We start from the raw sequence: 20,916 nt of genomic DNA on the forward strand, positions 1-20,916 counted from the left end.
AAGAAAAAAACAAACAACCCCATCAAAAAGTGGGCAAAGGAGATGAACAGACATTTCTCAAAAGAAGACATTCATACAGCCAACAGACACATGAAAAAATGCTCATCATCACTGGCCATCAGAGAAATGCAAATCAAAACCACAATGAGATACCATCTCACACCAGTTAGAATGGCATTCATTAAGAAGTCAGGAAACAACAGGTGCTGGAGAGGATGTGGAGAAATAGGAACACTTTTACACTGTTGGTGGGATTGTAAACTAGTTCAACCATTATGGAAAACAGTATGGCAATTCCTCAAGGATCTAGAACTAAATGTACCATATGACCCAGCCATCCCACTACTGGGTATATACCCAAAGGATTATAAATTATTCTACTACAAAGACACATGCACACGTATGTTTATTGCGGCATTATTCACAATAGCAAAGACTTGGAATCAACCCAAATGTCCATCTGTGACAGACTGGATTAAGAAAATGTGGCACATATACACCATGGAATACTATGCAGCCATCAAAAAGGATGAGTTTGCGTCCTTTGTAGGGACATGGATGCAGCTGGAAACCATCATTCTTAGCAAACTATCACAAGAACAGAAAACCAAACACCGCATGTTCTCACTCCTAGGTGGGAACTGAACAATGAGGTCACTTGGACTCGGGAAGGGGAACATCACACACTGGGGCCTATCATGGGGAGGGGGAGGAGGGAGGGATTGCACTGGGGAGTTATACATGATATAAATGATGAATTGATGGGTGCTGACGAGTTGATGGGTGCAGCACACCACCATGGCATAAGTATACATATGTAACAAACCTGCACGTTATGCACATGTACCCTAGAACTTAAAGTATAATAATAAAAAATAAATAAATAAATAAATAAATTTTTTAAAAAAGCTTCATAGAAAAAAATGGCAAGCAAACTGTAACTATAAAGTTCGTAGAAACTCGTCTAATCAGGTATAAACAAGATGTTCTTAGAGAAGATGACATATTTGAGAAAAATAAAAGACTTGTACAAGTAAAGCAATATGCAATGTGTAGGAATAAGAAGGCTCAATGTTATAAAGATGTCAATTAATCTACAAGTTCAATGCTATTCCCATTAAAATCCTAATAACATTTGCCCATGGAAATCGAAAAGGTGATTTTGGCATTCATATGAAAAATTAAAGGCTAAAGAACTGAGAAGATAATTTTAAAGATGAAGAACATGTTACTGACAAGTATGATATCAGACTTTTTTATCCTATGCCAGTGAACAATATGGCATTTGGTACAATAAAAGGCAAATAGATAAATGGATCCACACATGTTTGGGAATTTGGTACATGATAGAGAGATTATGTGAACTCAGTTAGCTCCGTTTGTACTGTTTGATAGATTAAGTCCTACAGATTATGTTCCATTAAAAAATATATACAATAAGAATTGCACTCAGAGTAGACTTCTTGGTACTCTGTCTGGATCTCTTAGGGTCGTTTTTGTCATTTCTGCTCATTCCTTCTCAGTGTCGCTGTACTTTTCCAAAAGTCAGATTCTGTGCCTTTTTTAGGTGGACCAATTCAAGGTCTACCTTGGAATTGCTTGGATTTTTTTTTTTTTTTTTTTGGCCTCTTCTCCCCAACATCAGAGTCATAACTCCACCTATTTCTCTTTTGGGGCGGGGGGAACCCAGATGCCCTGCTCAAAGTTCAACCAACTGGGAGGATTTCCCTTCACTACTGCCCTTCGGGATGTCCCAGAAAAGGGCACCACTTTTGAGTGTGCTTGCACATCATGCAGGGCCATCTGTAAACCAGGTCCCTGTATTCTGTTCCTCTGTTAACTGTAGGGAACTCCTTGTGAGGCCATACTAACTGCATGGGAGAGAGAGGACAATGTAGCATAGGCTGAGGTCACAGGAGTTTGTGCCACTTCCTCACATAACTGAATTGTTACCTCAGGGACTGCTGGAGTGCTCATGCAGGGCTGCTGTGCACACCCAACTTTAAAGCTTAGTGGCTTAGACAACCCAGTTTATGAAGGGCAGCTCAGGTTGTCTGGTAATTTGGTGGCTCGTGGCTAGGTGTCCAGTGGTAACTAAAGCTCAGTAGCAAGACAAAAGCTCTATCAGAAGAAAAGGAGTTATTCACTCAGACAGGCTAACTATCCAAGGATCGAGGTCTTTTCTCCAAAATCTGAGGGGTCTGCACTTTGATTTATTGGTGGGGGCCTGACAAAGGCTCCAGACAGCATCTCTAGCTGCCCCTGATGCTTTCAGCACTATTTAATCTTCTCGATCATATGGCCCCAGTAGAGACTATCTAGCTCCGTCTTATATCAAGTTTCCATACGGCCCCATTCAAAACTTTTTTTGATGCATTTGTAAATGGGACAGGGCAGCACACCCCGATGAGGAATATGTTGCCTCCAAAATCCGCAGCGATTCCCCAGATGTTGTACATTCTTTTGGTTGTAGGAGAGGCCAGAAGTAACAACTTATCCTTCAACATAGAACAAATATCTTGACATAGCCCAAACCACTGTATCCTCAGAAATTTCACTGTGATGGAAGGCCCCTAGATTTTTATGGGATTTACTATCCACTGTCTACAGAAAAATAAATATCTTACCAATATGTCTAGATTACCTGCTACTGCTCACCAGGTTCAATCAGCATGTCATCATCAACATTTCCAAAACTCTTTCTCATTCTCTGTTGATTTTTATTACTTATTTTTTAAAATTTTAACTTACTATATACAGTATCGTCTTGAATATTTCCAAAAGCACTAATTAGACATTATTAAATGTTCTTACATTCCCTGCATTTTCTTTATTTCCTCTTAACTTGTGTATCTTGTTCTCTTACTGATAATTTTTCACATCTATATATTTCTGTGGTTCTATTTTGTAAAAATAAAACTTCAAGGAATAGTTTGAGACAATATTTCATATTTAATCATGCACATATAATTTATATATCCTTCATTATAGAAATAGTTCTGAAATTAAATGTCAGCACTATTAACTAGAAAATATTTTAGTTAACCAACAACTGAAGTCTTGGACTATAAGGAAACAAAATTATCTCAGCTCTTAAGAATATTATAAGCCAGCTGGAAAAAAATCATATAATACATTTACAAATATTAGTGACCCAAATAACATTCTTAATTTTTAGTTGCTCCTCCCAAAACACTTTTTATCTCAAACCATTATCTCTCAACCGATTTATCTGCAGGAACTTTGTCCTGCCTCTTTGCCTCAATCATTATCCTCTGCATCCTGCTTAGTCATCAAATTAACCTTAGTGTTAGACTCGAAATCATGTGGCTTCTGTTTCCATTTAATGGAACCCAACTTGACCAGGCTTTCAAAATTCCAGAATTCTATTAACCAATATTTCTAGGATTGTAATTAATTGTTAAGAATGATAGGAGTCAAAGAGATTTATTTTCTCCTCAAATTACCAAGGTAGTTTTCATTCATATATAAAAAGTAGCCAAATTAAGTAATTTTTGGCCCATACACTACTGTTTTCCTGGGTTGTGTTTCCAGAAAATCCCCTGTACTGTATATAAATAAACATAATCTGAAAAGAAAGTGAGGAGAAACTTAGTGATCAACTAAATATAGTGACTTCCACAACCTTAAAAAGGCTAATGTACATTGGAAAATGCAGTGAATTGTTTAGATAGCATTTCCAAAATTTATAAGACAAGGAAAATATTTTCATGTAATTTTATCCCTTTGTGAATCAAGACAAGAGTGATATTGAAACCTTTTTGTTCTACTCCCTCTTAAAATTTTGATAAATGTTGTACTTTCTTACGCATTTAAAATTTGCATCTAAAATGTTTCTATTTCAGTTTAATTAGTTGCATAGATGTAACGTCCAACTCTGTAAAAGTTGACATTTTTTTTAAATAAAACTGTTACACTGCTTCTTAAAATGCATCCAATAGACTCTAAACACTGTAACAATTTGCTATCTGTAACTATTCACTTAAAATATACGTGAATAAGCTCTTCTTTAATTCTTAGAAATTGTGTATATTTTTATCTTTTTGAACTTGTATTTTTGTTCTACTTGCTACACAGCATTTTAGCCTAATGTATCATGCATAAAACTCTTTTATCTTAATACATAATGAATGAGTTAACTCGCCTTTCAGAAACCTGCAGTATAAGTCCTGCAAGGCCTGCGATGGCTCCTACAAAGCCAGATCACCACTTCAGCCTGCTGCCTCTTGGGCTGCAATCTCTAGTACTTGCATGAAACCATTGAGACTGAACACACAAAACAAGTTAAACGAAGCAACTTTATCACTCCCAGGTAGGCAGCAAACGAGAGCAGAAGCCTAGGCTTCATGGCAAACCGATTCTCCATAGCTCTGCAAACTTCCCAGGGTGGATGGTGTCTCGTCTGCCTCTGCCCCTACCTGCACCACAGCTAAGGGACGCTGAAAAGCAGCTCGCCCTGGGTTTTATACCCTGAGGAAAAGAGGACCACTGGGCTAAAGTGTTGAAGTATGTTCTGTTTCTACAGGGACAAGAGCGGGGCCTGGGCTGTTCCATTCAGTCAGTCTCTATCTCAGAACATTGCAATATCAGTACATTCTGCAGTTACCTTTGAGAATTACAAGTGAGAAAGGCTGGAGAACTCGGTTGGTCCAAGGTCACCCAGAAAATCCCAAAGTCCCCCATTTCCTAATGAAGAAAATAAAAGTTTCTTGGTATAAAATTAAAGATTCTATGATTGTCAATAAATTTTTCCATCCCTATTTCATGATAGTAACTTTTATTTTTTCTACACACTAGCACAAGTGAAATTCTCATGGTTCCTATCCTTGAGCTTCTTCAGGTACCTGTCTATAGGACCCTGTCTATTTTTCCAGAATGCCTGTTCCCATTTCTTTACGAATTCCACTTTATTTCTGACTACTAAAATTCTGTGTACCTTCAAATCTCCACTTTGCACTTGTATGACTGTTCTCATACAATCATGAAAACTTCCTTTTTCTTTCCTCAAAAGGAAGTACTGTCTTGTTCCCAGTTATAAAAATTCCCTGGGAGCAGTCTCATGACACATGCCGTCACATTCTTCTTCATAGCTTAGCTATTTACATATATGTCCTGCCTGTCCTACTTGAACAGCAAGATTCTTTTTTTTTTTTTGAGACGGAGTCTTGCTCTGTCGCCGGGGCTGCTGGAGTGCAGTGGCCGGATCTCAGCTCACTGCAAGCTCCGCCTCCCGGGTTCACGCCATTCTCCTGCCTCAGCCTCCCGAGTAGCTGGGACTACAGGCGCCCGCCATCTCGCCCGGCTAGTTTTTTTGTATTTTTTTTTAGTAGAGACGGGGTTTCACAGTGTTAGCCAGGATGGTCTCGATCTCCTGACCTCGTGATCCGCCCGTCTCGGCCTCCCAAAGTGCTGGGATTACAGGGAACAGCAAGATTCTTGAAGGCTTAACACTTATTCCTGATCTTTTAAATCTGTCACAATAGGAGCATAATTATTTTTTAGTTCAATCAGTAAACTTTTATTAATATATGGGTAAATAAAGTATTGACTTTGAACTCCTGATCAATAAAGGACATTTTATCAGTTAGGTGTTGCCACAGTAATGCCAATTCAATAAACACAGTCTCAAACTATCAAAAACTTACTACACATACATTTACTTTGTTCTCTCCTCAGTGTGTGAATTAGCTGGGGTTTAGCTAATTCGGGCTGGATTCAGCCGTTCTTGTCTCTGGACTGCAGGTCAGGCTAGAGTAGGCTTGACGTGTCTAGTTCTGAGAACTGCGATGAAGACACAGCAGCTACACAGCTGACAAGGTATGTCAGCTCATAGTTAGGACAGAGCACAAGAGGACAGGCCCCACGACACAAGACATTTCAAGACTCCAATTATGTCAAATCTTGCTAACATCCTATTGGAAAAAGCAAGTCATGCGGGCCAAGGACTGGGAAACACACAGCACCCATTGTGGGAAGGCTATACATGTACATTACTACAAGAGAGGAATGAATTAACACCAAGAATTCAATCCACCATGGCCATATAATTATTTGTATGAGAAGAGATTTATGAACGTTATGAAGAAGAAAATAACTTGTACTAGAAAAAATGTTGTTGTTGTTGTTTTCCACAGAGGAGATGACATTATTGCTAACATTTAGGGTAAACTATTTTCCAGGTACTGTGGGCAGAGAAGCACAGTAAAATAGCAGAGGCTACTGCTTACAGGCACATAGCAGAACATTGGGATGAGACACTTGGAGAGATGCTTAGTGTCACGGGCTGGATGGTGCATCATCTGTGAGACAGGATGGAGACAGGGGTACCCACTGTTCTGAATTTGATGTTCATCCCATTCCTTGACAAGACATTTGACTTTTGTAGACAACAGATTGCCAAGGTTTATTTGGATTTACTCTTAATTTTTTCTAAAAATTGACCTGCTAACTTGTATAATTTATTTAGTATGTGTTTTTAAATAATAGAATGAATAAATGCATAGTCATTTCCCTCCCTCCCTCCTTTCTTCCTTTCCTTATTCTTTAACAAGCAGATCCCTGAAAAAGGCTATGATGTCTTAGAGGGATATAGAAATGCAGTAAAGTTACAAATTATTTGTACATAGAGGTGGAGGCAAATAATAATATGGAGAAAAGAAAAGAAACATTCACTGAAACAGCAGCAGCAGCGTTGACTCAGCCTGTCTTGTGGCCTCCGACTGTGCCCTAGAGGAGCTATTTGTGCAAGACCTACTCCAGGTTGGCCTGGCATGAGCATGTGGCTCTCATCTTCAGTTAGCGTGGCTCAGCGTCCAGATCAGCTTCTCCAAACACCCCTCACCACAGTGGCTGCCCTGGAGCTCTTAGAGCCAGACTCGTGAAAATGGAACAGCAAAGGCCACCGGCTTCAGCTTGGTCCTCTACCGCCACCTGTGTGCTGCAAGCAGCCACTGCACCGGACTGGAAAGTGCCTTGCTCTAGGGCCCTGGAGGCAAGGTCTGAGGCAGCCCTTGAGGAATATGGGAGAGGGAAAGAGACTAGGGGAGCAGAGCCTGAGAAAAGGAGGCTCTTTATCTCCCCGTCCTGCAGAACTTTCCTCTGTGAACAAATTCAGAGATCCTCTGATAGAGCGAAGGGAAGAAGGAACACTAACACCAGCCCGGAGCTTCTGGCCCAGACACACAGCCCTGGGTTGTGGGTTAATCCACACTGTAAAGAAACTTTGAGATTGTTCAGCTAGTTCCATCAGAGCAGAAAGGGCATTTTAGAAATCAAAGTACAGATTCTCCTCTGCCTCACTGATTCTAACTGTATTTCTGTGGTATATGCAAAATGGACAAGAATTTCTATTTAACAAAAAAAGGAAACTGAGTCACAGAGCAGGTAAATAACATGGAAATATCAAATCATCTGGATCTGGCAACTGTGGAATAAAACTCAAGTCTTCTGAGAAATTTTTAGCTTCTGAATTGTATTTTTAACTGTTTCCAATATATTGGGTCAATTCTACCTTGTAAAATAAACATCTATAATTACCAAAACTGTTAATGAAATTACTCTTTCAGTTAAGTTCTAATTCCAAATATTCTTTTTTGGCTGTTGTGCCATGTCGGACAGAATGACCTCATATTATTTTGAGGTCAGAGGAACATCTTAATTTTGCTAAATTAGTAATTCCATCTTGTTTGTAGAATATGGAATCTTTATGTAATGCAGACTGCCAGGAGCTTAGATGGAGAATAAACCTCTTCACATAATCCAGGGCAGAGCAAGTGACCCCTTGCTCAGAGGGTTTCAGGGGACCTAGGACAGATTCCTAAATTACAAACACCTCACCTCCAGCAGGACAGCTCTCCTTCCATAATAAGTGGAAGTACAGCAGCATATACCCAGGCAATATAATGGTTTCAAATTATATTCTAATGTATATTTCTGATAATGCATTTTTTGTTTATTTTGCCTGATTTTTCTAGACATTGAGTTTCATTACATCCCCAGAGAAAAATTTAAAAGAAAAGTGCCGTAGAAGCCACAGACTGACAAGCCTGAGAGTGCCTATGGGAACATGGCAACTAGCCACGACCTGGAAAGTCAGCCGCATCACGAAGGGCTGCACTCACCTGTGTGGGAGTCACTTGGTCATGCTCTGGCCTTATGCAATCATGCCCAAATTAATGCTACAGAAATTGAATTAATGCAATACAGTTGTAAAAAATGTATTGTTCAGTGATAATGGTCAATCAGCCTGGACCACACTTCAGTCAACCCCGAGCATATTTCAGATGCTATCAACTACTTACCCCATGGTTTGAGGCAACTCACTTAGCCTCAAAAGCTGTTTCCTCATTTGTTAAAATAAGGCTATTAGGAGTGATTTGTTAAGTCATAAGGTTCCTGCTATGACAACTGAATTGTCTTACAATATCTGCCTGACCCAAAATAAAAAGTCAATAAACATAAACTTTTTAATATTAGATAAAAATTTTGTATAAAAAGCAAAAGATGCCAAGGAAATTTAGGAATTAATGTAATGGAAGCAGGATAAATATTCATAAAAATTCCTCCATGAAAATAAGGCTAAGGTAACGGATACACTAGAACAACAAAGACATTCCATTGAGTTAGCAGGGCATCAATACTGTGCATGTTTTGGTAGCAGGTTACTAAGCAGTTTGCCACTTACAGTTTGAGGGATATTGGTGTAGTCCCTTAACCTCTCTGAGATTTGGCTTATTTGTCAAAGTTTTATATTCCTGTCTTTCAGATCTCACAGAATTTTTGTATCATAACAGATAGAACAAGTGAAAGCATCTTATAAATTATCAAATATATTACAAATTGAAATTTTCTTATGAGAAAAAAAACGAAACGAGACAGATCTGAGTATCTACTCAGAGAAGATGAACTTCCAGATAGCCCTTTCGTAAAGAAGGCTTTCAAATAGCAATGGAGAAGAAGGAAAGGAGCTGGGATGTTCACAACCTATAACGCAGTGGTTCTCAGTAGATGTGAGAATGTGCAGAAAGTTAGCCTTCCAAAGGACTTTTGGTAATGTTGGAGATATTTTTGGTTGTCACAACTGGTGGGAATTACTAACTGGCACCTATAGGGTGGATCCCAGGAATGCCATTAAATGTGTTCCAACACACAGAAATGCACCCAAAACAAATATTTACCCAGCCAAAAATATTAACAGTTCTGAGGGTGTCAAATCCTGCCACTGTCAGATGAGTAGTTTGCATAGCAGATATGGAGATTTAGTCCAAAAATATTGGTGGATTATGAAGGCTGGATGAGCAGTGGGGGCTGCAACCGTTAATTTTGCTTGTCAACTTGAGCAGAATAAAAAATATCTAGAAAACTCACAAGGGATTATTTTGTGAGGGTCTTTCCAGAGGAGACTGGCATTTTAGTCAGTAGAATTAGTAAGGAAAATCTGCCCTCAATGTAGATGGGCACCACCCAGTTGGCTGAGGGACTGGATAGAACAAAAAAATAGAGGAAAATAGTTTTTCTTTCTGTCGATTTTGGAGCTGGAACATGCTCTTCTTCTCCTCTTGAACATTACAAGTCCAGCCTTCGGACTCCAGGACTTAACAAAAAGATGCCCCACCATGGGTTTCTCAGGCGTTCGATCTCAAACTGAGTTCTATGGTTTGGCTCTGTGTCTCCACCTAAATCTCATCTTGAAGCGTGCTCCCATAATTCCCACATTTTGTGGGAGGGAACTGGGGGAAGATAATTGAATCGGGGGCAGGTCTTTCCCACGCTGTTCTTGTGACAACAAATAAGTCTCACAAAACCTGAAGGCTTCATAAGGCATACTTTTCCTGCACAAGCTCTTTTTGCGTGACATCCATGTAAGATGTGACTTGCTCCTTCTTGCCTTCTGCCACGATTGTGAGGCTTCCCCAGTCATGTGGGACTGTAAGTCCAATTAAACCTCTTTCTTTTGTAAGTTGCTCAGTCTTGGGTATGTCTTTATCAGCAGTGTAAAAGTGGATTAATACAGTAAATTGGTACCAGTAGAGTGGGGTGCTGCTGTAAAGATACTTAAAAATGTGGAAGCAACTTTGGGTAACAGGCAGAGGTTGGAACAGTCTGGAGGGCTCAGAAGAAGACAGGAAAATGTGGGAAAGTTTGGAACTTCCTAGAGACTTTTTGAATGGCTTTGCCTAATATGCTGAAAGTGATACAGACAATAAAGTCCGGGCTGAAGTGGTCTCAAATGGAGATGAGGAACTTGTTGGGAACTGAAGTAAAGGGGACTCTTGCTATGTTTTAGCAAAGAGACCTGCGGCACTTTGCCCCTGCCCTAGAAATTTTTGAAACTTTGAACTTGAGAGAGATGATTTAGGGTATCTGGTGGAAGAAATTTCTGAGGAGCAAAGCATTCAAAATGCAACTTGGGTGTTGTTAAAGGCATTCAGTTTTATAAGGGAAGAAGGGCATAAAAATTTGGAAAATTTGCAGTCTGACAATGCGATAGAAAAGAAAACCTCATTTTCTGAGGAGAAATTCAAGCCAGCTGCAGAAATTGCATAAGTAATGAGAAGCCGAATGTTAATCCCCAAGACAAAGGGGAAAATGTCTCCAAGGCATGTCAAGAGTCTTCCGGGCAGCCCCTCCCATCACAGGCCTGGAGGCAAAGGAGGAAAAGGTCATTTTTTGGGCTGGGTCCAGGGTCCCCATGCTGTGTGCAGCCTAGGGACTTGGCACCCTGAGTTCCAGCTACTCCAGGTGTGGCTAAAAGGGGGCAACACAGAGCTTGGGAAGTGGCTTCAGAGGGTGTAGGCCCCAAGCCTTCGCAGCTGCCACAAGGTGTTGAGCCTGTGAGTGCACAGAAGTCAAGAACTGGGGTTTGGGAACCTCTACCTAGATTTCAGAGGATGTACAGAAATACCTGGATACCCAGGTAGATGTTTGTTGCAGGGGTAGGACTCTCATGGAGAACCTCCGCAAGGGCAGTGTTGAAGGGAAATGTGGGGGTCGGAGCCCTCACGCAGAATCCCTGCTGGGGCACCACCTAGTGGAACTGTGAGAAGACAGCCTCTGTCCTCCAGACCCTAGAACAGTAGATCCACTGACAGCCTGCAACATGCACCTGGAAAAGCCACAGACACTCAACGCCAGCCCATGAAAGCAACCAGAAGCCAGGCTATACCCTGCAAAGCTACAAGGGCAGAACTACCCAAGACTGTAGGAGCCCACCTCTTGCATCAGTGTGACCTGAAGGGGAGACATGGAGTCAAAGGAGATCATTTTGGACCTTTAAGATTTGACTGCTCTGCTGGATTTCAGGTTTGCATGGGGCCTGTAGCCCCTTGGTTTTGGCTAATTTCTCTCATTTAAAATGGCTGTATTTACCCAATACCTGTATCCCGCATCTTATCTAGGAAGCAACTAGCTTGATGTTGATTTTACACACTTATAGGAGGAAGGGACTTGCCTTGTCTCAGATAAGACTTTGGACTATGGACTTTTGGGTTAATACTGAAATGAATTAAGACTTTGGGGGGACTGTTGTGAAGGTATAATTGGTTTTGAAATGTGAGGACATCAGATTTTGAGGGGCCTGGGGCAAATGATGTGGTTTGGCTGTGTCCCCACCCAAATCTTATCTTGAAAGGTACTCCAGTAACTCCCATGTGTTGTGGGAGGGACCTGGTGGGAAATAATTGAATCATGGGGGCAGGTCTTTCCTGTGCTGTTGTTGTGATAATGAGTAAGTCTCACAAGATCTGATGGCTTTATAAGGCGAAGTTTTCCTGCACAATCTCTCTTTGCCTGCTGCCATCTATATAAGATGGGACTTGTTCCTCCTTGCCTTCAACAATGATTGTGAGGTTTCCCCAGCCACGTGGAACTGTGAGTCCAATTAAACAACTTTCTTTTGTAAATTACTCAGTCTCGGGTAAGTCTTTGTCAGCAGCGTGAAAAGAGATTAATATAGACAGCATCTGCTTCCCCAGTTCTGAGGTCTCAGGACTTGAACTGAGCCACGCGACCACCATCCTAGGATCTTTAGATTGCAGATGATCCGTAGTGGGACCTCTAAGTCCTCAAAATCACATGATCTGACTTCCCCAATAGTATATGCACACACACACATATATATACACACACGTAGCATATATAGAGACTGTGTGTGTGTTTGTGTATGTGCGTATAGTTGATCCTTCAACTTAAGAGTCCACTTATACAGACTTTTCTTTGCCTCATCCACTGCTAAGACAGCAAGAGCAACTCCTCCTCTTCCTCAGCCTACTCAAAGTGAAAACAAGATGAAGACATTTATGACAAGCCACTTCCACTTAATAAATATTATGCATATTTTCTCTTTCTTATAGTTACATTAAAAAAATACTACCAGGCCAGGCGCAGTGGCTTAGGCCTGTAATCCCAGTACTTTCGGAGGCCGAGGCAGGTGGATCAGGTGGTCAGGAAACCGAGACCATCCTGGCTAACACAGTGAAACACCCTCTCTACTAAAAATACAAAAATTAGCGGGGCACAGTGGCGGGCGCCTGTAGTCCCAGCTACATGGGAGGCTGCAGGAGGAGAATGGTGTGAACCCGGGAGGTGGAGCTTGCAGTGAGTGGAGATCGCGCCACTGCCCTCCAGCCTGGGCGACAGAGCAAGACTCCGTCTCAAAAAAATAAATAACCAGACGTGGTGTCAGGCACCTGTAGTCCCAGCTACTGGGAGGCTGAGGCAGGAGAATGGTGTGAGCCCGGGAGGCGGAGCTTGCAGTGAGCCAAGATCGCTCCACTGCACTCCAGCCGAGGCGATAGAGCAATACTCCATCTCCAAAAAAATAAATAAAATAAATAAATAAATATTCCTAGTTTATTTTATTGTAAAAATACAGTATATAAGAACATACAAAATATGTGTTAATTCATTATGTTATCAATAATACTTCCTCTTAACAGTAGGCTATTATAGATAAGTTTTGGGGGAGTCAAAACATGTATATAAATTTTACTGAGCAGCACTCCTAACCCTCATGTTGCTTAAAGACAAACCATATATCCTGTTGGTTCGGTGTCTCTGGAGAATCTTCAACTAATGCAGGAACTTTTGTATACGATGAGAAACTAAAGAAATTTATTAGTCAATAAGTGATGAATTGTGCTTAGTGAAGAAAGACAATTACTCTCAATATAATCATATGGCTATAAATCAGCAAATAGCGATATGCAATTATTTATTGTAGACTAAAGATAAATAAGATACTAAATAGATTAGAATCGAGTCACTCTGTTTCTATATCGTTTTCTTTTGAGGAGTGAGTCTCAATTGTCTTTCTCATCACCATCATTTCCAGTGAGACTTCACTATCCATTGAGGGTAGGACAGGTAGGGGACTGAGGTTATTTTTGCCCTTGGGCTAGTCATGGCACTGTGATTTGCTTTTCATCCAATGAAACGAGATTGGAGTGAGGTGTGCCAGTTGTGAGGAAAAGTCTTTAGGAACTGTTATGCAATACTTCAGGCTTGGTTTCTTCTCTTCCCATGTGATACAAACTATTTTTTCGGATGTGGCAGGGATAAGATGGTGGAGCTTCCTGACTGGGTACATGAGAATGCCTGACTCTATCTTACCTGACCATTGTCATGGAAAATTCAGGTGTTTAGGACTCAGATACATATTGGCTTGTGTTACCCAAATAATTAATGAGCTGAGTATAAAGATGTACAATTCTTTCGCATGAAGAAGACAAATTCCAAAGAGGCTAGAGGACTCAACCTTGCTTGGTCTGTAAATGATGACTCCTCACTTGCATTCAAGCTCCAGTGCAGTTTTCATGATACTACAGTGTCTTGATAGCTTCACAGAATTGTCTGTGTTACTCTAGTACATATTTCACCTTAGATTTATTTTTATTCAGGATCATTTACATATGTTGATTTAGCTTCATTTCACTGTGCAAAGAATGAAAAGACGAGGACCTGCATTTTTTTTCCATTCTGTGTTTTTATTAGTAGTATAATTACATTATTTTGTTTTGAGGTAAATGTAGATTCACACGTTCTTGTAAGAAATAACAGAGAGAGATCACAGGTTCCTCATAGCAAGTTACCCAGTGATAACATCTTGCATAATGTAGTTTTGTCATAATTAGCATATCAATGTTGATGCAGTCTCAACAGAATGGTCCCATAACCAAAATAATCCTTCATGTAGCCCTATTACAGCCACGCCAACTTTCCTTCCTTACCCACACTCTCCTAAATTCCTGGAAATCACTACTCTGTTCTCCATTTATACAATTTTGTAGTTTTGAGGATGTTATATAAATGGAATCATACAAATATACATTTTGGTACTGGATTTTTTTCACTCAGCATAAATCCCTGTAGATTTATTGAAGTTGCTGAATTTATTAATAGTTTATTCATTTCTGTTTCTGAATATTATTTGATGGTATGCTTGTATTGCAGTTTGTTGCAACATTCACTCTTTGAAGAACATCTGTGTTGTTTCAAGTTTTGGGTTATTATAAATAAAGCTGCTATGAACATTTATGTTCAGATTTTTATCTAAACACAAAACTTAAGTTTTCAATTCTCTGAAAATGCCTTAGTGTAATTGTTATATCATGTGTTGATTACATAATTAGTTTTACAAGAAACTGCCAAACTGTTTTCCCGGGAGACTGTATCATTTTACATTGCCACCAACAACATACGAGTGATGCAGTTTCTATATATATATTCTTGCCAGCATTTGGTGTTGTCCCTATTTTTCATTTTAACCAACATGATGGGAGTCTATTGACATCTCAAGGTGATTGCATTTTGAATTTCCCGAATGACCAATCATGTTGTACTTTTCATGTACTCATATGCCAGTGGTTTAATCTTTTCAATAAAATATTTGCTCATATCTTTTCACCATTTTCTAATAGAACTTGGTTTTCTAGTAAAATACTGAGTTTTGAGTTTTTTATATATTCTAAAGTTTAGTATTTTGTCAAATACGGGTATTGCAATTTTTTCTTGTCTGCAACTGTCTTTTAATCCTTTTATCAAATTCTTTCACGAACCAAAAGTTTTAAAATTTGATGAGCTTTATCAATTTCATTGTCCCTGCTTTTGCTGTTAATTCTAAGAAATATTTTTCTAGTAGTACATTCTGAATACTCTCTCAATATCTCTAAAAGTGTTATAGTTTCCCATTTTACATTTAAATCCATGATCTAATCTAACGAGTTATTTTTGTATAAGATGTGAAGTTTAGATCAAGGCTGATTTCTTGAAAAGGTGATAGTTTGTCCACTGAATTATTTATGCGCCTTTGTCAAAAAGCAGTTGTTCTAAATATTAGTGGTGATGACTGCATACTCTGAATATAATGAAAACACCTAATTATATACCTAAAAGGCTAAATTTTATGGTAAGTTATTTATCAATAAGGCTGTTATAAAAAGTTCATATAAAAATCATGTGTGCAAATTCCTGAGTCTATTTCTGAGTTTCTATTCCATTCTACTGATCAATATGTCTTTACTTTTGCTAGTACCACTCTCCCTTGATGACTGTGGCTATATAGTAAGACTTAATTTCAGCTGGAGTGATATCTCTCATTTTATTATCCTTGTCAAGACTGCTTAACCATTATAGGGCCTGTGTCTTTCATACAAATTGTAGAATAAGCTTGTTCATGTCTCCAAAGAAGCTTGCTGGTATTTTGATAGCAATTGCACTAAACCTGTAGATCAATTGGGGGAGAATTAACATATTTACTATGCTAACTTTTCCTGTCCATGAACACAATGTGTCTCTCCATTTATTTATTTGTAATTTTTTATTTCAATAGGTTTGGGGAATGAGGTGGTATTTGATTACATAAGTTCTTTAGTGATCTGTAAGATTTTGGAGCACCCATCACTCGAGCAGTATGCACTGAACCTAATTTGTAGTGTTTTATCCCTCACCTCCCTCCCACCCTTTCCCCCAAGTCCCCAAAGTCCATTGCATCATTCCTAAGCTTTTGCATCCTCATAGCTTAGCTCCCACTTATGAGTGAGAACATAAAATGTTTGGTTTTCTCCAGCTCCATACAGATTGCTGTGAATACCATTAATTTGTTCCTTTTTTGGCTGAGTAGTATTCCATCTTACATATATATGGTGGATATACACACACGTGTGTACATGTGTGTATAATATATACACACAGGTATATATATATGTGTATGTGTGTATATACACGTCTATATTATGCACACATGTGTATGTAATATATACACACATGTGTATATGTGTGCATGTATATACACACATGCATGTGTATATACACACGTATGTGTATAATATACACACTACATATACACATATATATGTGTGTGTATATATATGTATGTGTGTGTGTATGTGTATATATATCTCTCTCAGTTTCTTTATCCCCTCATTGATTGATGGGCATTTGGGCTGTTGCATATTTTTGCAATTGTGAATTGTGCTGCTATAAACATATATGTGCAAGTATCTTTTTCATATAATGACATCTTTTCCTCTGGGCAGAGACCCAGTAGTGGGATTGCTGGATCAAATGGTAGTTCTACTTTTAGTTTAGTTCTTTAAGGAATCTCCACACTGTTTTCCACAGTTGTACTAGTTTACATTCCCATCAGCAGTGCAGAAGTGTTCCCTTTTCACCATATCCATGCCAAAATCTATTTTTAAAAATTTTTTTATTATGGCCATTCGTGCAGCAGTAAGGCAGTATCGCATTATGGTTTAGATTTGCATTTCCCTGACCATTAGTGATGTTGAGCTTTTGTTCATGTTTGTTGGCCATTTGTACATCTTTTCAAGAATTGTCTATTCATGGCATTAGCTCACTTTTTGATGAGATTGTTTATTTTATTGCTAATTTGTTTGAGTTCCTTGTAGATTCTGGATATTAGTTCTTTGTCAGATGTGTAGATTGTTAAGGTTTTCTCCCACTCTGTGGCTTGCCTATTTGCTGACTGTTCTTTTGCTGTGCAGAAGTGCTGTAGTTTAAGCCCCATCTATTTATCTTTGTTTTTGTTGCATTTGCTTTTGGATTCTTGGTCATGAAGTCTTTGCCTAAGCCAATGTCTAGAAGTGTTCTTTCAATGTTATATTCTAGAATTGTCATAGCTTCAGGACTTAGATTTAAGTCCTTGATCCATCTTGACTTGATTTTTGTATAAGGTGAGAGATGAGAATCCAGTTTCTTTCCCCTATGTTACGTTGGGCTTGCCAATTATCCCAGCATCTTTTGTTGTATAGGGTGTCCTTTCCTCACTTTGTTTTTGTTTGCTTTGTCAAAGCCCAATTGACTCTAAGTATTTAGGTTTATTTCTGGGTTCTGTATTCTGTTCCACTGGTATATGTGCCAATTTTTATACCAGAACCATGCTGTTTTGGTGACTGTGGTCTTATATTATACTTTTAAGTCAGGTAATGCGATGCTCTCATATTTGTTTTTTGGTTTGTTTTGGCTATTCAGGCTTTTTTTTTTTTTTTTTTTTGGTACAATATGAACTTTAGGATTGTTTTGTTCTAGTCCTGTGAAGAATTATGGTATTTTGATGCACATTGCATTGAGTTTGTAGGTTGCTTTTGGCAGCATGATCATTTTTGCAATATTGACTCTACCCATCCATAAGCATGGGATGTGTATCCATTTGTTTGTCATCTATGCTTTCTTTCAGCAGTGTTTGTCAGTTTTTGTTGTAGAGTTCTTTCACCTCCTTAGTTAGGTATATTCATAAGTATCTTATTTTCTATTCCAGCTATTGTAAAAGGAGTTGAGTTCTTGATTTGATTCTCAGCTTGATCGATGTTGGCATATAGAAGAGCTACTGATTTGTGTACATTAATTTGTATCCTGAAAGTTTGCTGAATTCACTTATCAGTTCCAGGAGCTTTTTGGAAGTCTTTAGGTTCTTCTAGGTATGTCATCATGTTGTCAGCAAACAGGGATAGTTTGACTTCCTCTTTACCGATTTGGATGCTCTTCGTTTCTTTCTCCTGTCTGATTGCTCTCACTAGGACTTCCAGGACTATGTTAAATAGAAGTGGGAAGAGTGGGCATCCTTGTCTTGTTCCAGTTCTCATGGGGAATGCTTTCAACTTTTTTCCATTGTTTTATGCTCGCTGTGGGTTTGTCATAAATGGCTTGGATTGCATTTGAGGTATGTTCCTTGTATGCCAAGTTTGCTGAGTGTTCTAATCAGAAAGGGATGCTGGATTTTGCTAAATGCTTTTTCTGTGTCTATTGAGATAATTATGTTATTTTTGTTTTTAAGTCAGTTTCTGTGGTATATCACATGTATTGATCTTTTTTGATTCCCTTATTCAGTATTTCACGATATTCAGTATACAGTTTATGAATATGTCTTTTTAGTTGGTATATCTCCACATTTCATTCACTCTGGAGCAATTGTAAATGGTATTGTGTTTTAATTTTGTTTTACATACTTCATTGCTAGTCTATAGAAATGTGATTGACTGATTCTCTGCTGGTGCTGCCAGTCTCACCTATTGTTTTCACTTGGACTCTTTGACTTAGGAGAGAAATGAGCTCAGCTGAACCACCACCTGTCACTAGGTCGGGAATTGCAAAACACCAGACCTGGGTCACCATCTTCTTTTGGGGGAGTCATAAGGTGGACTTTCACTATGTTACTTTTCTGGTCCTGGGGTGGCAGACAAGTGTGTTTTCCTCTTCTGCCTTTTAGAGTTCTCCCTTGGTTGCATCTTGCTTTATTTCTAGGGTTTATTATTGTCTTTAGCTGGGAGGAACAAGGGGAGATGAATTTTCTCTGCCTTGTATAGATTCGACTAGAATTTATCCTGGGCTTTCTTTATAAAGATTACTATTTATTCCCTACTGAGTATGATGTCTATATAGAATATACGGGATGTCAATAAAGGATACATTGCTTATGAGAAAGAATGGAATTTATATTCTTTCTCAATTCATGTAAAATATTGATGTATTTGTGCTATGTTTTATATTTTCTTCTAAAGTCTACCTAGGACTTTATATTTCTGTCCTGTATTAACTTAGTCCCCTATTCTTATGAAGAAATTAATCCACAGATATAATGAAAAGCTGCTACCACTGAGCAGCATCAATACAAGTCTGTTTTTCTTTGATGCCTCAATGCCATTTTGAGAAATGCGATGCTTGGAGAGTAATCTTCAACTTCCACCTCTGCTTAGCAATTATATTTCCCAGGAAAATTTGGAAATAAAGACATCTGAGACTAGAAAAGTCAATGTGCTCAGTAGCAAGACTCTTTTCCCGCTGCTGGGCCATGTATCTCTTCTTTCTTCCCTGCCTCTGAGGTCTCAGTCTCTGTATTGGGGGTTGACTGCTTCACTTGCTTTCCTTGTCACTAGGCTCTATTATTTTTGGTAGATTTTTCCCTTTCCTACCTCATTGCCCTAAACTGGCACTGAGTGGATGTGGTTAGGGTTAATCAAGAATTATATTATATGAAGTCTGTAAGAATTGAAGAAATTGCCTCAAGGCCACTGCTGTCATTTTTGCTAATCCTGAGTTTTACTGAAACTCCTCTGCTGTTTCCTCAAAACTCAATGTTTCACTTATACTTTCAAAGACACACATAAAAATCAACATTCTGTAGGTTGATAAGAGGAGAGGGCAACAGAGATGTATGAATTTCATGATGTAATCATAGACACCCGCATTTGGAAAATGTGGAGAAAATGCCTGTAGCCTTAAGTTTTGGAGACTTAGATCACTTCCTTCTAATTATTCCCTCTGAAATATGTTTAAAACAAAATTGTTTCCTCTAACATTACTCATTTTGAATTGCCAATGTCATATTATTGTTGACTTCTTGAGAAATTATGGTAAGATTGGGTCCTTTGTAATATAAATGTTTATACAAACATATTTTGCCCCTTGTGCCTGGTAATATTATTAGAACATTACAGCTTCTCTTATATTCAGGTTACCTAGCCTAGCAATCTGATGATGCTATCACATGTAGAGAAATCCTAGGATACTTAGTCTGATGATGCTCTGATTAGACAATACATGTTTGGAATTCAGTCTTAAAAGCTCTGTAGGATGTTGAAGTCCCTGCTCCTCTTCCTAAGTGTCGATTCCATACTTGTCTTCATCACACAAATTCACTTTATTATGTGTTCCGTTTGATAATATGCTACAGGCACAATTATCTAAAGTATTTTACAATAACTTAGAAGTTCTATCCAATAAACAATAAGAAAACTTATTTTAGTGACACGTCGCATCTGACATTTATTGTTGATGTGATGATACCATTATAAATTTGACCAGCCAGGGACAGTATCTCACACCTGTAATCCCAAAGTTTTGGGAGGTCAAGTCAAGGAGAATCGCTTGAGGCCAGGTGTTTGAGACCAGCCTGAGCAACATAGCAAGACTCCAATTCTACAAAAACAAAAAATTAGCCAGCTGTGGTGGCACACACCTGTAGTCCCAGCTACTCAGGAAACTGAGGTGAGAGGATCGCTTAAGCCCAGGAATTTGAGGCTACAGTGAGCTAGCATCACACCACTGCACTCTAACACTGACAACAGAGCAAGATCCTGGATCCAAAAACAATATATATTCATGGTACAATTCTCTCTAATCACAGGTAATGAGGGCTTAGAAATGTAACAAAAATTTTTCCAGATCCTATATTTAAAAATTTTCTTAGCAATACAGAAAAGCATGCTGGAGATTATTTAGTTTATTGTCTGATTTCAAGTAGGATAATGGAGAATTGTATTAATGAATGTTTTAAAGATTTTACAAGGAACACATACCAGTCTTCATCAGCTCACATCAGTACACCTAAAGTAAGCTAGCTTTATAGTCTGTGCATTTATAAATCTGTGTCAGGAAGGTTGA

Source organism: Trachypithecus francoisi, unplaced genomic scaffold (genome assembly GCF_009764315.1).
Source record: "Trachypithecus francoisi isolate TF-2019V2 unplaced genomic scaffold, Tfra_2.0 Lachesis_group13, whole genome shotgun sequence".
In the NCBI taxonomy this organism is placed as follows: Eukaryota; Metazoa; Chordata; class Mammalia; order Primates; family Cercopithecidae; genus Trachypithecus; species Trachypithecus francoisi.